Source organism: Panthera tigris, chromosome D1 (genome assembly GCF_018350195.1).
Source record: "Panthera tigris isolate Pti1 chromosome D1, P.tigris_Pti1_mat1.1, whole genome shotgun sequence".
Lineage (NCBI taxonomy): Eukaryota > Metazoa > Chordata > Mammalia > Carnivora > Felidae > Panthera > Panthera tigris.
Window position 1 is genome coordinate 68,869,390 of NC_056669.1, and position 25,619 is coordinate 68,895,008.

At 45.4% G+C, this 25,619-nt stretch overlaps 1 long non-coding RNA gene across 1 annotated transcript; it reads left to right on the forward strand.

The window, feature by feature from the left end:
* Window positions 1–24,880, forward strand: LOC107179728. The gene is made up of 3 exons (XR_001510421.2): window positions 1–423; window positions 3,027–3,145; window positions 24,720–24,880. It is a non-coding gene; the product is annotated as an uncharacterized LOC107179728 (long non-coding RNA).
* The last annotated feature ends 739 nt before the right edge of the window (window positions 24,881–25,619 follow it).

Sequence of the window (25,619 nt, forward strand, 5' to 3'; positions counted from 1 at the left end):
TGCTGACGAAGTGAGTGAGGATATAGAAACGAACTAAAAAAAACAAACGTGTTGAAAGCCTTCTGTGTGACGGTCACTTTGTCCTGTGTTCTGTTACCTCATTTTAACCTCGCGAGGACACTCCAAGATGTTGTTCGCTTTACAAAGGAGGAAACTGGCCCAGAGACGCTCACCACGTTTGCCAAAACCACGCAGCTTGTACGGAGTTTAGGATGTGAAATCTCCCCAGACCTCCAATCCTCTCTCCTTCTCCACGGTTAGAAGCCAGCCATCTGGAGCGTTCTCATCTTTCCACAGCCAAACCGCAGACCTGTCTATACCAGCATCTAGCCTGTCCTTTCCCCTGTTGTTCAATGGAGAAAGCGTGCTTCTCGGTATCACACGGATTCTGGATCCCAGAACTTCTCTTGGATCTGTTTGTAGGTATGGATTATCTTCTTTCACTCCCACTACTCCACCTGGGGCTTTTCCACCAGATCCTTCCCATCAGCGCTCAACACTCAAGCCCCACATGCCTTTCTAGCTCTCGTGCCATCCCTCTGTTCCCTTCCACAGGGACGCTTCTTGAAAGAATTGTCTGCCACCACGGTGTCCTCTATTTGCTTCCTCACTTCCGGTTCCTCTGACCCAGTCCCTTCCCCTTGCTGCCTGTATTTCTCCAGCAAAGCCGCTCCTGCCAAGTTCAAATGGCCTCGTGATTCCCAATCCATTCTTGTGTGCGTGTGTGTGTTTTCTTTCTATATTCTTAAAAATTGCTCTTTGTAGAGAGGGATCACACTGCTAAATGTTGCTACCCAGGTAATTGTATCTTAAATTTAAAGAACACTGAACTTTTATTTTATTTATTTTATTTTTTATTTGTAAAGTTTATTTTTATTTATTTTGAGAGAGAGAGAGAGAGAGAGAGAGAGAGAGAGAGAGAGAGAGACCGGGGTAGGGGTGGAGAGCAAGGGAGACAGAATTCCCAAGCAGGCTCCATGCTGTTAGCACAGAGTCAGATGTGGAGCTCAGACTCATGAACCGTGAGACTGTGACCTGAGCTGAAGTCTAGAGTAGGTCGCTTAACCAACTGAGCCACCCAGGTGTCCCAACACCAAACTTTTTAAAACCATGATTATTGAAAGATAATTCACATACTTGAAAATTCACCCATTTAAAGTGTACGGTTCAATTGTTTTCAGGATATTCACAGAATATCCACCACAGCCTAGAGTTTAGACATTTTTACTGCCCCCAGATAAACCCTTCAGCTATTAGTAAGGGCTCCCCCTCTCTCCCCTAGTCCTTGGCAACCGCCAATCCACCTTCTGTCTCTAGAGATTTGCCTGTTCTTGACATTTCATGTAAATGGAATCATACAATAGGTGGTCTTTTATGACATGTTTCTTTTACTTAGCTTGACATTTGCAAGGGCCATCCGTGTTGCAGCCTGAATTGGTGTTTCATTCTCTCCCACTGTGTGGATACACCCCTTTTTGTTCATCTGTTCCTTAGTTCATGGACATTTGCTTACTGGTCACCCTTCAGCTATTATGAATAATGCTGCTATTGACATTTATGTAAAACTTTTGATATGGACATGGGCTTTCATTTCTTTCGGTCATACCTGTAAAAAGGGAATTGTTGAGTCACATCGTAACTCAACCTTTGGAGAACTGCACGGCTGTTCTCCAAAGGAGCTGTGCCAGGTTGCATGTCACCGGCCATGTATGAGGGCTCCAATGTCTGCACATCTTCCCTAACACTTGTTATTGTCTGTCTTTGGTCTTTGGTCTTTAGCCATAGCTTTTCTTTGTCTATTATGATATTAGCATTTTTGAAGAATTCAGCCCCTCTTCCCTTGGTGTTACTTGGACAGTCTTCATTTTAGGTTTATCTGATGTTTCCTCATGAGTAGATTCTGGTGACACGTCACGGGCCAGAACACTGCATAGATAGTACTGTGTCCTTCTTAGGGTGTCACATCTGGAGGCTCATGATGTCCATCTGTACCTCTTGGTGGCGCTAATTTTGGTCATCCGGTTGAGGTGTTGTTCAGTTCTCCACTCTATAATTACTATTTGTTTTTCTTCTTTGCAACTAATGGACATGTGTGGGGAAACCCTTTAAGATCGCTCAGATATTCTGCTCTTAGTCAAAATTTCCCCTAGATTTTCCTTCCATCGATGGCTCTTGCCTAATTCTATCTTTATCAGGATGGTTGCCAAGTGAGCATTTTCCAGCTACTGCCCTCCCTCTATATTTAGCAGCTGGTTCTTGGCATTAGGTTGTAAGCTAGATTTCTCCCTTATCCATTGATTGATTGATTGATTGATTGATTGTAAGAACATATGAATTTCTATTTTTCCTAATGCTTTATAATTCATTACTGTACTTCACTGATTTGGCCAGTGGGAGTTTCTCTACTCTGTCTCCTTTGTCCTTGTGACAAACCCCAATCCTTCTCTCTTTCTCAGCTCCATCGAGGCATAATTGACTAAATTGTAAGATATTTAAAGTGTACCATGGTGATTTGCTAAACATATATACATCAGGAAAGGATTTCCAGCATCTGGTTAATTAATACATCCATCATGTCAGATGCTCATCCATCCGTATTTGTATGCTCTTTCTTCTCTTGTGAAAACCCTGGATCTGTACATCAATCCATCCCCTCACTTCTCAATCTTACAATCATATACACTAGTTTCAGAAGGGCTTCCCCTGTACCATTACAATAAACAAACCTACAAAAACGAGTTTGAGATTTGTTTATAATTCTTAAAATTCATAGAAGTGTGTAATGCGTATCATGAGAAATCTGAAAAATATCCTAGGGACTCAGAAACTTTCAATAAAAATCTCTTATAAGCCTGAAATACAAGCTCAGTTCTTGGATTGGAGTTGGATTTGGGGGTATTTTCTTTCTAAGGTGGAAAGGCAACTGTAATTTCCTGAGAGTAGCCTTTAATTGAAGACATGTTTGCAAATCCACTGTGTGATCCCAGAACTCATTCAAATAGGCGTTTGTGCTCGATATGTCTCAGGTTTGGCCTTGTCGGAGCATGCCAACAGACAGCAGAATCACCAGCTACATTTTGCTAAGAGAGATTGTGCCAAACTGATGCACTTGACCGCCCGAGGAAACAACTCCCTGCTCTTCCAGGTGAGACTGAAACCTGCTTACCTTCTTCTTTCTTCAAAAAATCCACAGAAGCATCAAAAATTGTCTTAAATTAGACCCAGGCCAATCTGGAGATAAGCTCCATCCCTGTCTACTCCCCCTCATTATTCCATAATCACCAGTTTGCATTTTTTGACTCACTTCCTTTATCATAAATCCCTCTACATTTGTTGACTTCTGGCCTCGACAACAGGAATGCTTACCAATGAAGAAAAGACTTAGTGCTGTGAACTAAAAGAGGAGACCCTCCCAATCTAGACAGTACAGATTGGAATGGAGTTGAGAGTTCAGGGGCCTAATAAGTTCCTTTCCTCCTTTCTCACCCATGTAATATACTAGTTGAGAGATAAGAGTCAAGCAGATGGAAATTGACATCTCTTTATTAATGATATATCTAGGTTGGACTATGTTGGTGGATGCTATATTGTACAACCAAAAACCCATTTCAGGAAGGAAGGACTCATTCCCCCAGCTGTACATCTTCCAGAAGATCAGCTGACGGCCCTCTTTGGGGATGGTCTTGGCTGAAGGAAACCATCTTGCCCAATCTCACCTTCCAGAGGCAGCCTATACCCAATGACTGGCCCAACTTCAGAATACCAGGACTTCACCCCACTGCAATTTGGGACAGGTCTGTAGGGTTGCTGAGGCTTCTGCTGGGACTGCATTGCTGCTCAACCTCTCCCTCTACCCAGTTTGCTTCCTCCTCCCACTGTCCAGAGGTATCAATCCCAAGAGCACTGCCTTGTCAATTTCCTATAGGCTAATCTCCAAATTTGTCTGCAGAAGAACCCAGCCTGGGATGCATGCAGTCAGGGAAAGCGTCCTGGAGGTTGCATTTGACTGAGCTGTAAGACTAAAAGTGAGACAGGCAAACCAAGAGTATGTGTGATTCATCCCAGGGAACAACATAGGTGAAGGCCAGAGAACTTAAAATCTTGTGTTCTGAGTCCCAACTTCCTTCCCTGTTCCATTTAGACCTACCCAGGGCCTGACATCATTTTGGTTGTATGCATTAATAAGGATGAGTGAGCTTTTTCCATGTATTTCAGATTGTGGATTGTACCTCTTTGTTTGTTACAACAGAAGCACAGAAACAAACAATGCCAAACAGGAATAATAATGGCTCCCATTTATTGAGCTCTTACTATGCTCTAAGCACTGTATTAAGCACTTGATACATATTCTCTTATTTAGTTCTCCTAAGATCCTCTAAGGCAAATACTATTATTGTTTCTAATTTTATGAATAAGAAAACTGAGGCTTAGCCAAGAGACCTTCCTGTTCTCCAGCATCCAGTAGGACTCTTGGCCACCTACTATAGACTCCCTTAGACAGAGAACCATGAGGGAGCATATATGAGGATGGCAGAATCCACAGCGGGTTGTGACCTCTCTTGGATGTGCACAGAGGGCCTGGCCTGAGGGCAGGACCTGCCTCAGGCAGCTTGAGGCTGGGAGACCTGACCTTGTGTGGCTTCCACCTCTCCAGCTCAGGTGGAGGTGGGTAGTAAGCAGAAAGGCCTCAGCAATGAGGAGAGAGCCATGGTTCTGAGGCTGTAGACAGTTGCCTCTGCTCAAACTAAGAGAAACTTGATAGACCAGTTTTTCTTGCCTTTGGAAAAGAAGGTGCCAGCATAAGGCCAGTGCTTAGGGATCATTCAGAGATGTTTTTTCAGGAAACAGAAGGGAGTGGGGCCAGCAGGGCATAAGGGGAGGCGTTTAAAAAAAGAAGGCCTGTGTGTAGGTTTCCCTTGCAGGTGGGGTTTCATTAACAAAAGGCACACCATGCCTCTTGGTTCTTTTGCTCAACCATCCAATCATGCATTTAACAATATCTATTGGGTGCCTACTATATGCCAGGCACTGTTCAAGGCACTCGGGCACAGCAGTGAACAAGACATTCAATGTCCCAGCTCTTCTTGAGCTAATATGCTAGTGGGAGAAGATAGACCTACTCTAGTCTCCTAGCTGTCACTGGCCCTGTCAACTCCTGCTAAGCTTTTTTGGTCTGTTGCCTGCTCAAGGGATGGTACCTGGGCTTCTGCATGGTCATGGTCAAGGACGGGCAGGGTGTGGAAGTGTTGCTTGTCACCCCCACTACAACCTCCCTGTGGTAGGAAGGCTGGATTCCACATTATTCTCTTAATGGAAAGAGCTAATGCCAAAGCCATTAGCCTAGGCCTGTGGGTAAGAGGGCCCCAGGAGGCCAGCCCTAATCCCTCTGTGCCCCATCCCTGGCAAGAGGGGTGAGATGAGTCCAGATGGCCCTTACCCATGCATCAGGAGCTACTCTATGGCCAGTTCTCTAAAACCTAGGAGCCTGTTGGGTTGGCACCTATAATGAGTTGGGGCCTCCAGGCCCTGCTGCATGAAACCGAGTTCTTACTTCTCATCAAGCACTTTCTCTTGAGTGGGCAAGTCTGCTGAACTTGGGGCCCCTTTGTTTAAAGCAAGAACTACCACTGGAGAAACAGGTGTAGTGTAGAAAACAGCACTTGGTCTGAAGCAGGAGGAAAGCATGTTCTAATTCCAGGATTGCCACCTTTTAGCTGAGTGATTGGGCAAGTTGCTTGACTTCTCTCAATGAGCGTTTTGGAATATGTTATCATCCCTAACTCACAAGACTAAATAAGGTAATGGGTAAGAAAGGCTCAGGCTTGGAACACTTAGTAAACACTGGCTAGATATCAAATATTAATTGAATATGAAGTGATCTCAAATCAAAGTAGTAACTTTTTTGCTGAGCACTTGAGGGAATTGAAGGAAGTATAAAGCAACATGCCTGTCCCCAAGGAATTTTCCCTAGAGTTCAGTTGTAGTCTTGTAGAGTTCTCTGATGACAATATTGAGTGCTCAAAATTGCTAATAACTAGCATGTGGGTAAGTGTGCAAGTGTTACAAATGGGTTTCATCTACATATACAGAGAGAATTACAGACTAAGCAGGAAAAAACACCGAGGGAGCAAGTGGGCAGTTTTAAGTTCCCATACTGTATCTGGTAGGACACTTACTGGTGGGACGTAGGCACTATTCAAAGTAAAACCTTCTGAATAATGGGATGGGGGAGTGGAGGCACCCAGCCTGGGATTTGCCCTCTTCCAGGGGGTCTAACGGAGGGCTGGGTTCAGCACTGATGACAAGTGGACCTTCACTGACCCTTGGCAGTAGTCACCTGATCAAGTGGATTTTCACTGGAGAAGAACTACAGCTTACACATGAGTTTGTTGTCCAAATAGAAACAAAACCATAGATGGCCAGAGTTATGGAAGATGAAGACTCTGCAGGTGGAAGAACCCACAGCTCACTGATTATTATTGTTTCAGTCCTCGTACAATGAGAGGACAGGCCTTCGGGAGCCAGACGGGATCATGGTGGAACAGGGCCCAGTATAGCATGCAGGAGATCACGGAAGAATCACAAAGATAAGCAAGGAGAGGCATATAGAACAGAAACAGGGAAGAGGCTGTTCTTGTGGCTTGTCCTAGTGGGGAGGGACAGGTAGTGAACACCAGACCCATGTGGTTGTTTTAATTGTATACTTTATTTTCCTACTATAACTATATTTGTGCTTAACAGTTTTGTAATGTAATGTGTGTATAGTTTATCGTAGAGGGTGGGCTCAGTCATTTTAAACAAACCATTTTGCTGATATAACCTCCGTAGATATTGCCAAGGAGGGGAAGTGAATGGGCAGTTCCCATGTCCATGGCAGTCACCCGGTGCCCACCGTGGGTACACTGGTTGAGCTATTCCTTAGAGGGTGGTTCTGACTGAGAAGGTTGAGTATGGGCACCTCTCTCTAAAATGGAGAACAGAATGATTGCTGGAGGAATCCACCATACTGGCCGCTCCTTAAATTTCCTCCTATATTTTCTGCACTTGTGAAAACTGTCATCAGCCATATTTGTGGGGGCTTCAGGAATGTGACCCACTCAACCCTGTATCCACTGGTTGCTTGGTTTTAGAAACATCGCTGAGATTTTTGACAAGTGATTTCATGGTTCCTTTATTCCTGTGTGTCAGAGACAGAATATTAACTTTACACTCTAACTCGGATGCACAGAGAAAATATACCTTATTTTTCTTATATCTAGGGTAGCCTTCCCTGCTTCAATCCCACAGCCAACTCATTAGCAAAGAGAAAATGTAAGTGTTCAAATTTAAGCATAACTCAATATTAAATCTGAAAGTTTATTTAGAGTAACCTCTTTGGGATAAAATTGCTCAGTCCCCCAGATATAATTCCTCCTCTGTCTTTTTTGCTCCCAAAGATGCGTCCACATGTGTACATGAGAGGTGGTGGTGGTTTATGTGACGTCACAGCCATAGGGAAGATTCAGGGTCTTTGTTCCTTCTCGTGTACTCCTCACCGTCCCTGGAAGTATGACTCCTGACCTGGCCTTGCTCAGTTCGGTTAGGGCCTTCAAGCACCCGCTGGCTGACTCCCCCTCACCTTGGCCCTCTTAAGCTTTGGCAACTCCTCTGAAGAGACTCCCATTTGGCTTTGGCTAGAGTGTTTCCCTCAGTAGCCTGGGTACTGAGATCCCTCATCCTTCCCATGGTGATCCTTCTGGAAAGTTCTTCCACTGGACTCTCAGGCATTTCTGAAACCTGTCTATGCCACACTAGGAACAAAGATGACTCAGGAAAGCTTGAGCCATACGGTCTGCCTCTGCCTGACTGTGCTGGAGTATCAGGGTGAGGAGGTGGTCCCCTCAGCTCAGTGTGGACAGCCTGGAAATTAGCCTCCTCCTCCCAGTCTTCAATGGCTTGCAGAACAGAGCCTCCAGCCTTCTTGGCTCTCTTAGACTTATCTAACCCATGGCCCTCCTAAGTTCACTGGGCAGTAACCAGCTAGAGCAAAAGCTTTGTTCTGCTACCTCCATATGCTTCTTCTGTCTCCTGCTATATCCTGGGCTAGAACGTGGAGGGCTTGTCTTTTGCTTCTATTCCATTTCTTCTTGCACAGAGTGCAATTTGTTCCTATAAGGGCAAGAGTATCTTCTCCATACCATGGAAGCGCTCTCTGAGCCGGGTCCTCCAGGCTTAGATGCTGATACCTAAGGAGAAAGACAAAAGAATTTGGAAAACCATCTCTCAAGACAGTAGCCTTGGGTGCAAAGCTATTATCCTGCTACCTAAATTGTGATTGCTGGAGCTGATTACTACCTTGGTAATTCTTTTTACGCTCTCTCTGTCACAATACCTAATCTTCTGGAAGCATTTGATAATAAAGGTCATGTACTTGGGGAGGTAAGAAAGAAGAACAATTTTAGAGATTTCAAAATGTGAGTTACCCTTCTTAGACCTGCTTCTCTGGAAAGGTCCTTCTACTTGGGCACACTGCAGTGGTGTGGGATGGAAATACCTCCAAGTGGAAAATGTCTTTGTCCCAGTCAGCCTGATAAATCTTGGTCCCAGCCAAAGACGGGATGACAGCAGCTGTAGCTGATGACAGAGGGAGATAAGAGTCCCTGAATTGAAAAACAAGAGGGGACAGTACCTCACCCAATGGGCATCTTGAAGGAGGGAAAAAAAAGAAGATACTTAAAGCATAGCACATAAAGAACTGAAATAGACTTCGTCAAATAAGAACTATTTGCTACTCTACTACTAAATAGCTACTAAATAGCCAGCCGACTGGCAGTCACCCTTCATTTAATAGATATATTTTAATAACATCTTAATTAGCACTTTCTTGTCTACCTCCCCCAACCTCAACCTTGTCTAAATAGTCATTTTCATGTATTTGAACTGTTTCCACTGCTCTGCCTTCCCAAGTGTCACCTGCATGAATGAGGCACCCTCTGTCCTCAAGGTGGAAAATTTAAGCACTAGCATATTGCCCCTTGTTATTCGTTAAGCTTTCTATGAGGAGCCTGGGTTTCTGCAGGGTCCTGGTTTCAGGAAAGCTCACAGTTCAGCAGGGTCATATAGTTCTTGCCCATTTTCTGTGTTGGGTAAATTTGCAACTGGCCACTGGCAGAAGGCTCTGTCTGCTAGGACTATGCTCTCTTTCACGGGAGCATGTTAGGGGTCAACTTCAAGCACTATTAGCTAGGACTTACTCTCTTCATCTTCCCCATTTCCTCAGCAAGGTATCATCTTGACTGCTAGGTGCAGTACCATATATCTCCTGGAAACAGGGACACCTGAGACTTCAAACCTGTAAGGAGAGATCAAGCCTAATAGCTCAACACAAGTTTTCTGAAATCGCTGACGTAAATACCTAAGGATCGCGTGCCTACTTTGTGCTCACACCATGCTCAGCACTGGAAACATAAGTGTGCAAGACAGACATCGTCTCCCCTCTCAATGGAGTTTATGGGCTGGTGGAGGAGACAGGCTTTGTTAAAATATTTGCTCAAACAAATACATAATTACAAGTGGTGATAAATGCTGTGGAAAAAAACGCAAAGTGCGGTGAGTGGAAAGAGCTGACCTAGCTTGAGGGAGGAGGTGGAATAGAAAAGTCTGTCTAAGGAGAATGAGTTTTCAACTGGGATCAAGAGGAGGACAGGCGTGGATAGGAGACCAGAGTCTGTGGACAGGATATACAAAAGACCTGAAGCAAAATGAGCGTGGCTGCTTTCAGGGACCAAATCACACCAGTGTTACAGATTAAATTGTGTCCCCTTCAAAAAAGATATATTGGGGGAAAAAAATACGTTGAGGTCCTAACCCCGGGTACCTCAGAATACGATCTTATTTAGAAATAGGGTTGTTGCGGTTGCAATTACTTAAGATGAGGTCCTACTGGAGACCAGTAGGCTTCTAATGCAATGTGCCATCCTTATAAGAAGGTGGCCACGCGAAGACAGAGACCTGGCGAGAATGCCATGGGACGATGGAAGATTGGAGCAACGCACCTACAAGCCAAGGAATGCCCACGATGCCTGCAAACCACCAAAAGCGAGGCGGAAGCAAGGAAGGCTTCCCTCACAGTTCTGGGGAGAAGCCTGGCCCTGCCAACACCTTGTGTTTGTAGCCTTCTAGCCAGAACTGTGAGACAATGAGTTTCTGTTGTTTAAGGCACTGGGTCTGTGGTACTTGGTTACAGCAGCCCCAGGGAACTTTCAGAGCGGGTGTGGCCGAGTTGTAAAACGGAGCGCAAGGGAGGAGTGTGAGACGAGAGGGGAAGAGTAGGAAGGGCCATAGACCTGTGCTCAGGATTCGGGGCTCTAGCCTCAAAGCAGTGGGGCAGCAGTGAGGAGTTTAACTGCTATCATTCAAGTCACAGTGCACACAGATCGCCGTGGTTGCTGGGTGCAGAAGGACTGGAGACGGGATGAGGGGTGTTGCAGGTTGAGTTCTCCAGGAGGAGACACCGCGATAAAGCCTGAGCTGACAATGCCTCCGCTAACCTGCTGGAGAGCTCTGGAGCGAGGTCCGTCAAAGTTGTGCTACCACCTCTCAAATGATCAGACATTCCGGCTTCCCAGGGTGGCCACCTGTACAGGATGCCCTGGGAAAGGCATGACCTGAGGCGAGGTGGCCCGTCAGCAGCGGAGGCAGCCTCGGCAGGAACAGTGAAGCTGTCTGCGGTCTACATGCCCCACGGCTGGTCAATAAGTCTTTCCTTGAAGGGTTCTGGACTGCTCATCTCCTCTTCTGCCACAAGACATCATGGGAACACCAGAAATGAAGGGCTCCGGGGGAGAGGTGACAGTGGCTTGAGCCGGTGTGGTGGCAGTGAAGAGAGAGAATGTGGCCTGGTTCCGAGATGGGTTAGTAGGTGAAATGCTATAGATTGCAGAGATTGAATGAGAGGATTGAGGCTTTAAGGGAAAAGGAGGCATCAAGAAGGGCTTCCAGGCGTCTGCCTTTGCCCCACCGAATGGATGGTTGGTGCCATTCACCAAGTTAGAGAGCTCTGGAGAAGATCGAATATGAGAAAGTAGAAGGTCGTGCTTTCAGATGTGAAATACTGTTGGATGAACTGGATATACCGAGGAATAAAACCCTGAGAGAAACACACGCACACACACACGCACGCGTGTGCACGCACATTTTGGTTCCAAGAAGAGTCCTGTGTGCTCACCTCTCATTCTTGAAAATGCCATCTGTTGTTGCAGCACTATGGATTTTACCCTTTTTTGCTGGAACCTGAATCAGCATCCATAATTTACCTGATAAGCACGCTGAAAAGCTGTAGTGCAGAAAGATATGAAAAGGAACTCAGACATCTGAGGAGTGAGGATGGCCCCACACACTGCACAGGAAATAATTAGCCAACTCCCGAGCCAGCGGTACCACCCCCCCGATGGTATCACTTGCTAATCCAGAACTGTAGTAACTCCAGAGGTGAGGCGGGTAGGTTTGAGAGGTGAGAGAGAGCGGCGACATGAAAGACTGAAGATTAATTTAAGACCGGGAAAGAGTTTTCACCAGAAAACCACTTTGCTAAGCAGAATCTGCGGACAAGTCCAAGCAGAACTTTCCATCCAATCGAAGTTCATCAGCTGAACTGGGCTCATAATTATGCTCCATCCCACCACCAGCTGGGGCTGCCTCCTGTACCACGCCTTTGAGATGTCAAGTTTTCCGTGGATATGTTCATTGCCTTTGACTCAGTGAGTCCAAATTCTGAAGCTGATCCTAAAGAAAATAGCCAATAAAAGGAAGATGCTGTAGGCATGATGATGTTATCAGCACATTTTATGATAGCGATATATTAGAAAACTCCTTTCATGCCAAGAATGCATCTTCACTTCGTGAAAGGTGTTGACTGTGGTCATTATGAGGGCTGTGTTACAACAGGAGAAGATGCTCGCCTAGTCTCTTTGCTGAGCGGCCGCCCTTGGGAAGCACTGTGATACATCCGAACATAAAAGTAGGCTCTGATGTGGGGAGTAAACCACAAAGATGATACGTAGCCTCTAGGAGGTCACACAGTAAGAGGGAGAGCTGAGATTCTAACCCAGATCAGTCCTTCTACAAAGCCCGACTATCCAGCCACTCATACATTTAACCAACAAATATTTATTGAGTCTCTAATATGTGCCAAGAGCTGTGTGAGGCCATGCTGTTTTGGTGATATCATCTTCCCTGGAAAGAAAGGGAAAAGTGCAGCTTTTCATATGCAGATGCAACTTCTTGTCTGAGAACTGCAATGTTTTAGATGGTGTCTTATAGTTTTTAGAAACTCATAGTCTTTATCCTCCAACTGTTTATCACCTACCCATCTTCAAGACTTCTCTCAGACCCCTTTCCCCATTTCCTCCAGCCACAACAGCTCTCTCCCCGCACTGGGTCCCTTTACCACACAGTTCACACCTAACTAGATCTTGATGAATCCTGATGGCCAGCCCTGGAGATTTATTCTTTGGTATATACTGTCTTACTCTTTACTTAATAGATGCACATGTGTGTGCATGCTCTTCTGCGTGTGTGTGTGTGTGTGTGTGTTCTTTCCAATAAGGCTGTAAACAGCTCCATTAATTGAAAATTGTTGAGGCTGGGAGTTCTCTGATTCATAGGCTTCACGTGCTATTGCCTCACCAAAAAGATGGCCGTATTCAAACTAAATAATTTATGTCTTCTTTGCATATTTCAACCCAGCCACGTCAAGCCCGCAAAGACTTAAAAATTGACCCAGACATTTTAAAAACGTCTCACTTAATTATTTCAACAACCTATGAATATGTGTATCAGTAAGACTGTGCTTCGTTAAGCTGTAATAGCAAACAACCCCTGATCTTCGTTGCTCAAAACAACAATAGGTTATTTTTATTTAGGTCGGTAGGGAATCTGTTGTACTTTAAACCCACTCAGAAGCCCGGATGATGAAGATTTCTGAAATGTTCCCAATCTTTATAGGGTGAGAGGAAGAAACAGGAGCAATTCTTGCACTAGCTTACAGGTTTCCATATTTTATTGGCCAAAGTCAATAGTATGGCCATGCCTAAAATCAAGGGAGAAGGGAAGTGTAGTCTCACCAAATACCCAAAGAAGAAATAGAAATATTTGGTGAAGAGCATTAATAATTACTATGTTTTTTTAGTATTACTATTACTATTTTTTTTTCCTTTTTAGTTTTTAAATACCACGAAACTCAGATGGGTTTAACAACAGGTCCAAGGTCATACATTTAACCACAGAAGAGCTAGGATTTGAACTGAAGTCCGTCTGATAGTGGAGACTACGCCTCTTTCGCTTATTTCAGAGCTGCTTTCCGGAAAGGATGCCTTGCACATTCTTTGGGTTCTGGCTGGCCTCACTTAAATTATTCTTCTCTGTAGGGCTCTTCATTGGCTACTTCAGGTGTATCCTCACCAAACATGATGTCTGTTTGCTCTTCTAGTAGTCGATTCATTGTTATTTCAATTTTTTTAGATTTTTTTAATGTTTATTTATTTTTGAGAGAAGAGAGCGAGGGAGGGACAGAGAGAGAGGATCTGAAGCGGGCTCTTGCTACCTTTTCTTTGACAGAGCAGATGTCAGTAATATCAAGGTGAATAATATTTAGTCCTAGCTTATAAGGGTTTCATCTTTAACTGGAACAATCGCTAAAGGTAGCAAATAATTCCCAAAGCAATGTGACAAGTACTATAATGAAGACCTGCCCAGTCTTTGGATACAGGCTGTCTCCCAAAGTGGAATTAGGAAAATGGAAATGGCACACGTGAGAGTCACCATCACTGGAAGTAACCCAGACCAAGTCTGCAAAGAAAAAGTTGCAGAGATTGTGGAACACGCCTGAGCCTGGCAAGCCTGGATTTTTTTGCAAATAAGAAAGCTCAAAGCTAAACAACAATAAACTGCAGCATGGGACAGGACTGCTAACAGAAAGTAGATGGTTTGATTGGGATTTCTGAGAGGGAGGTATCCCCGATGGAAGTTTATTACTTGAGATGTAGCACTGTCAAAGTCATAGAAAAATATAGCCTGGGGAAACTGAGGCTCAGGGAGAACCAGTGATGGGTCCCAGCTCACAGAAAAATGGTGATGTTGGGATTTCACCCCAAGGCTGTCTTCCCTAAAAGTTGAATGTCCACACGTGTTCCATGTTGCCACCTGCCACTAAGTGAACCACCCAAACCAGCGGCCTGCAAGCCAGAACATTGATGGCACTTCCAGGGGCCCCGGGAAGACTTTAATCTTGGGTTCTCCCAACCCAGCTGCCACCTTTGATTATTTGAAGTAAAAATTATACCTGTATTGGTATCTTTCAAGCCACTGCTCTAAATCTCTGAAGATAAGCATTACAGATAAATGTATGCTGCTCCGTTTATCAGTCTTTTGAAATCTCCAGTTTAGGAATGAATATGTTGGGTTGTATGTCCCTTTCAGGCTCCACCCTACCCTCCTCTCAGCCCATAGGCTGCAGGGAGAGATGCTACATCCACTTACAAACAGGATGACAGAGTAGTTAATTCTTGCTAGAGCCATTTATTAATATAGCCATGGCTCCATTACAGTGTGAGTTTCTGGAGGTCAGTAGCCAAGTGTTGTGCCTTTAAAATTACTCAGCCTTCTAGAAGAGTCAAGAGAGTTTTTTCATTTGTTTCATTTCTTAAATGCTGTCATATTATTAAAGTAATCTGGGTCAATGGAGAGTGACATGATCTTTTTGGCAGTTTATGGATAATTTCTAAGGAATCTTCCTACACTGTAGGAATCTTTCCTACATTGTAGAAAAAAGGAAATAAAATGGAGAAAGACTCCACTTTTGATCCAGATGGCATAATAATAGGGACTGGGGTTGAAATAACTAAGAAAAGACAAAATATAGAAAATAAAAGTTTTTAAGACACTGATAAGCAGGCAAAGAAAGACAGTGGTCCCGGAGATACAAGGAACAAACGTGGTGAGCCCTATGGTTGCCCAAAGTTACTGACCTGAGCTTCTAGGCCATAACTCAGGGAAGGGAACCCAAGCAAAGCCCAGCAGACTCCTTCAGTTGGGAGATGAAATTGAGAAAGCAGGGAGATCAAGGCAGCTAGAATATACATTGGGAAAAGTACCATAGAGGCGAGAGCTGCACGAAGAGAAAGACCCTTGGATCCACAAAGAGGTCCTCTTGAGTTTTTAGCAGGGTATGATCAGCACATATGTGCAAGAGAACCACCAAAGGTCAGAGAAGGAAGCATTCAAAACGATTAAAGAGGGGCGCTTGGGAGGCTCAGTCAGTTAAGCATCCGACTTCAGCTCAGGTCATGATCTCATGGTTCATGGGTTCGAGCCCCACATCAGGCTCTGTGCTGACAGCTCAGATCCTGAAGCCTGATTCAGATTGTGTGTCTCCCTCACTCTCTTCCCCTCCCCTGCTCATGCTCGCTCTCTCTCTCTCTCTCTCAAAATAAATATACCTTTAAAAAATCTATTAAAAAAAAGATTAAAGGAATAGTTCCTAATGCCCATCTAGGGACAGAAATAGTCCTGCTCCTATGAGCCACACAGGAAAAACTTGTAATTCATGGGGCATTGAATAGAATATTCTAGAAGGTCTTGCCTCAGTAGTGAAGAATAATTATCCCTAAACTGATTATTGCTCTGGACCATAAAATATCACTGGATATTTTATGAATCATAAAAGCAAACCCTGAGAGGATTGAACTGTTTCCAAGTAACCGTATCCTAAAACAAAGCTCAAAAATATTTACAGGAATATAAAAATATCCTGTCCCCAATACAATAAAATTCATAGTATCTGGCATCCAATACAGAAGAGTTCTCACTTGGATACCCATCCTGAGTTCTCTCCACCTCTGCAAGACCTCTGCAAATGAAGTGTGCCCTCCCTTAGTCTCTCAGACTGCCATCAACAGAAATCGAGAAAGCAGCCTACAGCAACCCTTGTTGTCTATGAGAGGCTCTCCTCCAGCCTTCCATATGACCATCAGTCAGGAGTCCAGAGAGCAGTCAAGAGCTCTGTGTGCTCCTGACACCCCTTCCTACCCTTCTGTGATAGATAATTTTACATGTCAACTTGACTGCATCATGGGATGTCTAGATAGCTGGTCAAACATTACTTCTGGATGTGTCTGTGAGGGTGTTTCTTGAAGAGATTAGCATTTGAATCTGTAGTCTGCGTAGAGCAGGTGGCCCTCTCAAATGTGTCTGGGCTTCAGTCTGAATAGAACAAAAGGCCAGAGGAAAGTTGACTTTGCTCTCTGCCTGGCTGCTTGAGCTGGGACAGAGATTTGCCCTCATTGCTCCCAGTACTCAGGCCTTCCAGCTACACCACTGGCTTTCCTGGGGCTCCAGTTTGCAGACAGCAGATTATAGGACTTCTCAGCTTCCACAATCAAATGAGTTAAACCTTATCATAAATCTTGTGTGTGTGTGTGTGTGTGTGTGTGTGTGTGTGTGTGTCTGGTATAGATAGAAAGATAGATACGTAAATAGATAGATAGATGATAGATAGATGATAGATAGACAGACATAAAAATAAAATGGGATATATCCTATTGGTTCTGTTTCTCTTGAAAACCTTAGGCGAATACATCTTGTCTGCCTTCAACATTCCAGCTCTACCACCATTGTCTGCTTTGAGACCATCAGAACTTATCTCATTCGTCCTTCTTTATATCAGTCACCGCAAGAGGCCCAAGGTGTCCTGGTTATTCATCATCCCTTAGACTCTCATCCCCACGTGGCTCAGATGTCCCCTTTTTTGGTGAGGCCTTCCTAACCATGCTAATTCACATTGCAATCCAACCCCTCTACACCCCGAGCCCCTTTCCCTATTTTATTTTTTTCCGTAGCACTTACCCCAACTGAATATACTATATATCACTTATTGACTTGCCCACTAGAATACGAGCTCCATAAGGGCAGGGAACTGTACCCATTCACTGCTGCACGCCCAGTGTTTAGAACAGTGCTGGGTACATAGTAAGCAGCCAGTAATTATTTGAGGAATGAGGGACACATGCTGTGTCAGCATTTAACGGCATATCTATGAGTTCCTTCTTCAGAAAAGGCGGGCCCTAGTTTCTGAATGTAACCTGATGCTCAGTGAATTGCTCACAGGGTCCTTTTTGACCAAGCATTTTACACCATCTCAAGGATCATGTGTAAGCTGCGTCTGAGCACTCACCCAGATCCACCCCCACCACTGAAGTCTCCCGGAGGACCCAAAAGGCGGGACTGTCCCATGGCCAAGAACGTACTCCCAGATCTGTGGCTCCTGCAGTTCCCCTGGCTCCGTAAATGGCACCACTTTTCACCCAGATGCTTGGTCTAAACACTAGGAATTACCTGTGATCTCTCTCTGACTGCTCACATCGGGTCCATCTCCAAAACCACTCGGAACCAGAATACTTTCCGCCATGCCAGGGCCACCGTCTCCCTGAAGCGGCCTGAGATCTGCTGCTTCTACGTCTGCTCTTGACCCCTACTGTTCATTCCCACAGAACAGAGATCTTTCCGTTTGTTTACTTCTTGTATTTCAAAAAATATTTCGGTGACTTAGGAAATTGATAAAGTGGAGTACTTGATGAATAAGAATACAATAGAATAGAATAAATAGAATAGAATAGAATACGATCCAAATGTGAAATAGGTACTGAGAAAAAAGCCTAGAAGGAAACACGTGGGTATTTTAAGTGTAATTATCTCTGAGTGGCAGGATTATGGTTTGAATTTCCTTCTTTATGCTATTTAGTATTTCACAAATACTCTACAGTGAGTATGTATAGTTGCTAAGAAAACAGTAAGAAAAATGCTGAGTGACCAGTGAGGCAGCACTAATGTAGGTCAGATTTATTTAATAGATTCAGAATTGTTAATTTATGAATGTAACGAAATTTGGAGTCTGCTCATTTTGTAGATCTCCTCGTGCATCCCAGTCACTGCGCTACTAGGCGCTTTTCCCATACTTTATTTCTGTGGAAAGGGAGCCTTCTTCAAAGAGGCTAAGTGGTTTGCCCAAAGTCACTTAGCTGATAAGAGACATGGCAGATGCTAACGAGGTCTCCAGACCAGACATCCAGGCTCTACTCACTACCCCACATTCTCTTCTCTTACCCAAAGGCTGGGGTCCAGGGCAGACACGGCTGGCGAATGACTGGGTCAAAGATGGCAGGATTGAGGTTATCAGCCTAACTAAGGGGGTGAAATGGTTTGGTGAAGACACTGTCAGCCAATGTAAATCAAGTGACTAGAGCATCGTTTTACAGGCATACTTGAACTTGGAACTTATTAGCAACATGGATTTAATGTCGCCTGTAAAAGCAGCATAAAGGTAAACCTTTATTTATTCTGCTTCCTCGTGCTATAAAAACAGAGCTCATGCTCTGGGAGTTGATGAGTCTGGAAAAAGGGGTGGGGCTAGGCGCTGGCATCTCCACATAAGTCCTGACCTCTTGAGGAGAGAGGGGAGGAGCTGGGGGGGTGGGGGGTGGGAAGGGGCAACTGTGGTTTCCCTCAGTGGTCCTGAGAGACTAATCTTGTAATAAAAAAACCCGCTTCCCATTACACTCAGAATAACACCCACATGCTCTGCACGCAAGGTCCGTGCTTCTTACGTGGCCCACCTTCTTTCTTCTCTTTGTCCAGAGCTCTCAGTCCCTGGGCTCTGGGCTCACCAGCCTCTGTGCTTCTGGAACTTTCCGGTATTCTGGCAGGGTCTTCACCGACTCCTCTGCTGCCCCGTTGCTTCTCCTTCATGCCGGTGCTCTGTAGACTCCCTCTCGTCCTTCAGATTTCAGCTGAAATATACACCTGAGGAGAGGCCTTCCCTGGTGACTTCATGTGAGAGACCTCCACTCCACATCACAATCACTCTCTGTGCCCTTAACCCCAATCTTTTTTATAAGCAGAACTTTTAACTGATATAATTTCAAATTCAAAGAATGTGCAAAGGATATATGGAAAAAATAGGTAAGTTGTGAAGCATGATAACATAATAAACACTTATGAACCCACCAATCAATTTAAGATCTAGAATATTAACAATACCTGATTTTTTTTAAGTTTATGTATTTATTTCTGAGAGAGAGAGAGAGAGAGAGCACACGAGCAGGGCAGGGGCAGAGGGGGGGGGGGGCGGACAGAGGATCCGAAGCAGCCTCCATGCTGACAGCAGAGAGCCAAATGTGGGGCTCAAACCCATGAACCATGAGATCATGGCCTGAGTTGAAGGCAAACACTTAACCAACTGAGCCACCCGGGCACCCCCACAATACCTGATTATTTTCTGCATAGCACTTATCAACTATCTAAAACTATATTATGTACTTATTTCTGTATGTATTTTCTTTCGTATCTACTGGAAGGTAAGGTCCGATGCCTGTCTTGTTGATTGCTGTATCCCAGAGCTTAGAATGGTGCCTAGAAAATAAATATTTGAGAATGGATGAGCAACGAGGGTGAGGCAGAGAGGTCAGAGGAGTAGGACGTTACTGTCAGTGGTGAGGGGTGGCCTGCACTGTCTCCATGCAGAGATCCACAAGCCCACCCCCTATTTCTCCGAAGGCTAGTCACATAACGTAAAGTGTAATGTCTAGCTATGTAGACAAAGGCACGCGAGGCCAGTTATTTTGCCATTTTGAGACTCCATTTCCGTCTCTGATAAAATGGACCATAATAGCTACTTGCAGGATGCCTGGGGTAGAGATACAAACATTCTCACCTCCCTCTGTAATACCTGAGAGAGCAGGGCCACGGAGGTACAGGCAGCTGCTGGCAGCAGGCAGCTTCAGACCTGGAGACTGACAGGCAGACAGACAGATAGACAGATAGACTCTGGGTGGGCAGAACTGTGGCAGACAGATGCCCAGGCCACCCGGGAAGCAGTGGAAAGCCTCTCCTGCCTTCTCAAGGGCCTGCTGCATGTGCTTTGAGCCCTGCACTGATGCCCGAGGCCAGGCGCAGACCCCTAGAGTGGTGGGATGGCTGGGCCTTGAACTACCTGCTGGCAGGGATCATACAGGGTCTTGGTGCCCGAGTGGAGGATGCATCATAACTGAAAAGAACAATGAAATCTCTTTTCTCTTCAGTGAATCAGGGGAAAACTTCAGTCGAGCCTCGGTTTTCCCCCCCCAGTGCAAGTGTCCTGATTAAGCCAGTCTGTACTAAAATTATATCCAGAGGAACCAGGCCCTCAGGACAGTCTTCAATGTCTTCCTTTGCCTGGCAGGCTAATTAATTAACTCAACCAGCAGTCATCAAGCGACTAGTATGTGTCGGGAGGCTTTTTGCAGGGCCAGGGTGAGGAGGGGTAAATGCACGGGGGCAGAATAGCGCAGTCAGTATTCTCCCCCCTGGGGAAAGTGGAAGCTGGAGGGTGGTGGGGGGCGTGGGGAGGGGGGTGCAGCCGGCTCTGTGAGGGCCAGGCGGAGTGACAGCGAGCTGCTCCTTGCAGAAGAGGGCTTTTGCATTGCACCTGAAGGATGATGGAGGCACAGGCCCACCCACGGATGGTGGAAAGCAGTACACGTGTGGGCATGGGTGCAGCAGGGAATCATTTCAGAGACATGGGCTGCAGCCACATGTTGACGGCCTTGCTCACTGGGTCCTGAAGGCAGTGGAGCAACACGATCAGGTTTGTGCCTCAGACAACCCTCGCAGGGAACAGCTACTCCTCTGCCTCTCCCACCTTCACTCACCCTTCAGCTGATCAGAACATGTCCGGTTTCCTTTGGGGGCTCGCCCCGCCCCCACTCGCAGCTCGCGTGGTTCCTTCTGGTTCCTGAGTCCTGCCTATGATTCAGTCCTGGCCCATCAGTGTATTTCATTATTTTATCCCGAGGGATCGATTCAGAGCTGGGCAGATTCTCCCGGTGGTCTGGTGAGACCCCGTTCGTGGACAGTCATTGGCTCTGTCGGGGAGAGGTCTCCTGTCTGCCAGTCTTGAAGCAGGAAGCCTGCCAACCTGTGGCTGTGGGGCCACCGGTGGGAGAGGACCGGCTTGAGAACGACACCAGCACAAGGGGTAGCAGAATGAAGACCTGGATTGATCAATGATGCCTCCGTGCTCTCCCTGCCCATCCTGAGGATCCTGTCAGACCCATGGCAGGAGCAGGTCCCGTGCTTCTGAAACCACCTAATGGGTAGAAACAGGCTTTTTTTACCTGCTCTGTCTACCGGACACTGACCTTCTTTTTTTTTTTTTTAAGTTTTATTTATTTATTTTTAGGAGCGAGAGAGCGTGCACAAGTGGGGACGGGGCAGAGAGAGAGAGAGAGAGAAGGAGAGAGAGAATTCCAAGCAGGCTCTGCACTGTCCGTGCAGAGCCTACCATGGGGCTCAGACTCATGAACTGTGAGATCACGGTGTGAGCCTGAATCAAGAGTCTCATGCTAAACCAACTGAGCCGCCCACGCACCCCGGGGGATTGACCTTCTTGTATGACTCTGGTTCCATAAAGACTGTGAAAACAAACCCCTCTGAAAACAAATGGGCCATTCGGGAGGGATTTCCAGTTCCTGTAATCATTCATTCATTCATTCATTCCACAAGTATTTGAGATTCTACTTTATGCCACACTCTGCGATAAGCCTATAATTGTGAGCAAAATAAACATTAGGCCCTGTTCTCATGGAGTTTGCAGCCTATTAAAAAAGACAGATGATAGGGGCGCCTAGGTGGCTCAGCCGGTTAAGCCTCCTACTTCGGCTCAGGTCATGATCTCACAGTTCGTGAGTTCCAGCCCCTCATTGGGCTCTGTGCTGACAACTGAAAGCCTGGAGCCTGCTTCGGATTCTGTGTCTCCCTCTCTCTGCGCTCCTCCTCTGCTCACGCTGTCTCTCTCAAAACTAAATAAACATCAAAAAATTTTAGATACGACGGATGATAAAATATGTAATTAGAACGAATATGTAGTTAAAAATTGTGAAAAGTATCACGAAGGAAAAGTACAGGTAGCTATGAAATGTATTCTGGGGTATCCGATCTTACGGGGGTAGGATGGGTAGGGATCGGGGGAGTTTTCTTTAGGAACCAACAAATAAAATAGGAGCAAAAAAGAGGTGTAGGAGTTGGCTGGGTGAAGGACTGGGAGCAAAGAACTTTCCAGGCAGAGGGAAGAGCATGTTCAAAGGCCCTGGTGTTCTGTCAGCCATCTTGAAGAGCTTCCTCATCCCCACAGGCCCTCCTGGGTGGGAAACGGGGAGGGGAGGGTGGAAAAGGTGGCCTAGGAATCCAGACTTGGCTTTGCTTGGCCCTTGGACACAAATGCAGCATATATAACTGACTTGCTTCACTCCTTCATCTCTCAGTCCCAGGGCACCTTCACTCTTTCTTCCTTAAAGAAAGTCCCTGTGCAAGTATCTTGCATTGGCGATGGTAAGGGGAGGAGGCACATTGCTAGCCTGCCTCAACCGTCCTTTCCTCATTTCTTCCACAGCAAGAAGGTTTCAATTGGGCTTATTCAGTTACTATAACTTAAGATTATAGTGATGATTCACTGCTTTTTTTTTTTCTTGATTTGGAAATCATGCTGGATATTTAATCTCAAAGCTTTGTTGAAATAACAGACACACAGAAGTTTAAAAGTAGACGTTACATGACACTGAAAACGTAAGCAGAAAAAGAAAAAAGTGGATAAATTGACTTCATCGAATTTCATCGAAATTTAAATTTTTTGTGCTGCAAACAATACCATCAAGAAAGGGAATAAAGAGGGGTGCCTGGGTGGCTCAGTCGGTTAAGCGTCTGACTTCAGCTCAGGTCATGATCTTGAAGTCCGTGAGTTCAAGCTCCACATCGGGCTCTGTGCTGACAGCTCAGAGCCTGGAGCCTGGCTCAGATTCTGTGTCTCCCTTTCTCTGCCCCTCCCCTGCTTGTTCTCTCTCACTCTCCCTTTCTCAAAGAATAAATAGACATTAAAAAATATTGAAAGAAAGAAGAAAGAAAGAAAGAAAGAAAGAAAGAAAGAAAGAAAAGGAAGGAAGAAAAAAGAGAAAAAAAGACAAGTCGAAGAACGGGAGAAAAATATTTGAAAATCATATATTGGATAAGGGGCTTGTATCCAAAATATATAAAGAACTCTCAGCTCATCATAAAAAGAGAAAGGCCACAGGGGCGCCTGGGTGGCTCAGTCAGTTAAGCGTCCGACTTCGGCTCAGGTCATGATCTCGCGGTTCGTGAGTTCAAGCCCCGCATCGGGCTCTGTGCTGACAGCTCGGAGCCTGGAGCCTGTTTCCGATTCTGTGTCTCCCTCTCTCTCTCTGACCCTCCCCCGTTCATGCTCTGTCTCTCTCTGTCTCAAAAATAAATAAACGTTTAAAAAAAAAAGAGAGAGAAAGGCCACAATCTAAAATGGGGCAGAGGATTTGGATAGACATTTCGGCAAGATCTAGAGATGGCCAATAAGCACATGAAAAGATGGGCAACATCATTAGTCATTAGGGAAATGCAATCAAGGCTCTAAGGAGCGATCACTTCACATCTACTAGGATGACTTTAAGCAAAAAGATAGCAAGTGTTGGTGAGGGCGTGGACAAGTGGGAACACTCAAACACTGCTGGTGGGGATGTAAAATGCTGCCGCTGCTTTGAAAAACGGTGTGGCGGTTCCTCCAAACGCTAAACACAGAGCTACTATACGAGTCAGCCGTTCCTTTCCCAGGTACGTACCTAAGAGAAAGGAAGACGCAGGTCTATACAGAAACTTGTATTCTAATGTTCACAACAGCATCGTTCATAAGAGCCAAAAGGTGGAAATAACCTAATGTCTACTAACTGATGATGAAATGAATAGTTTGCTTTATCTATGAAATGGAGTATTATTTAGCAATGAAAAGAAAGGCAATATTGATACATGCTACAACGTAAGCCCTGAAAGCACTATGTTGTGTAAAAGAAGCCAGCACATTCAATGATTCCATTTATATGAAATGTCCAGAAGAGACAAATCTCTAGAGACAAAAAGACTCATGTTTGCTTATGGTGGGTTGATGGGAGTGAACGGGAGTGACTGCTTATGGCTATGGAGTTTCTTTTAGGTGGAATGAAAGTGTTCTAAAATTAGATGCAGCAATGCTTATACAACCCTGTGAATATACTAAAAAACATTGAACTTTAAGTGGGTGAATTTTACAGTACATGAGTTTGTGCTTTTTTTTTTAAGTAGGTTAATGATCTCAAGTAGATCAATCAATATTGTCAGAGCCTGCGGTTGAAGTAAATTTTATCCAGATTCTGGCACAAGACACAGGTCAGTCAGAGAAAACCTCCCCAGGGGAAAAGTGTAGCGATAATAATGGTCACATTATTCACAGTGGTAACTGAAATTGATATGACCTTTATGGTTGGCAAAGAACGTCTGCATTTGCTTGTTTAAATCCTTTCACTCACATGAATCACAGGAGGGAGGCATCATCACACATATCTGACACCCAAGGGAACTGTGGTTCATGGGGTTTAGGAACAGGTAAGATCATATGGGTAGTAAATTCTGGGGCTTGAGGCAGAGCCCTGGTCCACCTGCCCCAGATCTCATGTCACTTCACTAAGCTTGGGAGGGCAGAGGCCATGCTCTGTCTTTTTACAATAGTAGCCCAGTGCCTGGCAGGATGAATACATGAATGAATGAATGAGTAATAAGTTACTTCTCTTTGGACTCTGTGACCATGTAATGCAAAGTGTGTTTCCATCTCCTCCTAGGAAAAGGAGACCAAGAAAGACAAGCTACAGGGGCCATCCTCGGAACACAACTTCGCAAAGTGCTGGCCGGCAGCCTGGTCTCCAGAAGTCACACTGACTTTATCCTTTTATGGGCATAGAGAACAAGGTGGGAATATCTCAGAGCTGAAGGCTTCCCATTTCCCGGGGCCTAGTATATGGTCCTCAGTCACCCAGTGCCCTACTGAGATCATCCTGAGGGGCACATGGATTGCTTCAGCCCCACTCCCCACGTCCTGCCATCTTGAATTCCTGATCAGCATTTGCCCTCCAGAGAAAGGTTGAACCTCCCAAGGCTGAGGTAACCCATAGCTAGTCTGTGCTGTCCAGAAGATGGCATGGGATCCCACAAAGGAGGTACAATCTCACGCAGCCAAAGGAGTCTTTACGGATGAAACCTGAACGGGACAGAGAGAGCTTTGACCTTCTGCCTAACACGTTGAGTCAGCTGGTAGTTGAGTTCGGTTGGTTGCCTGTGTCTCAGATGTCAGTAGGAGACGAAGCAAAGATGTCCTGTTTGCTGAAGTTATCCTTTCTCCATGGACCAGATGTTCTTTTGGCAAGAGCCTTGGATTTGGAATCGCAAAAACCTGGATTTAAACCCTTTTCTGTCATTTACCCTAGTGACCTCCCTAAGCCCAGTGCCCTCGCCTAACCAGTGAAAATCTCACAGTCCCCAGCTGGTAAATGGCAGAGCTTGGATTTGAATCCAGGACTCTTGACTCCACCTCCACCTGCGGTCGAATGATAGATGGCAAAGAGATGTCTAAACTGCACGCAAAAGGGCAGGCTGTGGTAGATGTGAACACCTCCTCCCGGTGGCTAAAAGCCAGGAAGGAGTGAGAGAGCAGACTGAGAGAGCAGATGCTAATGTTCTCCCAT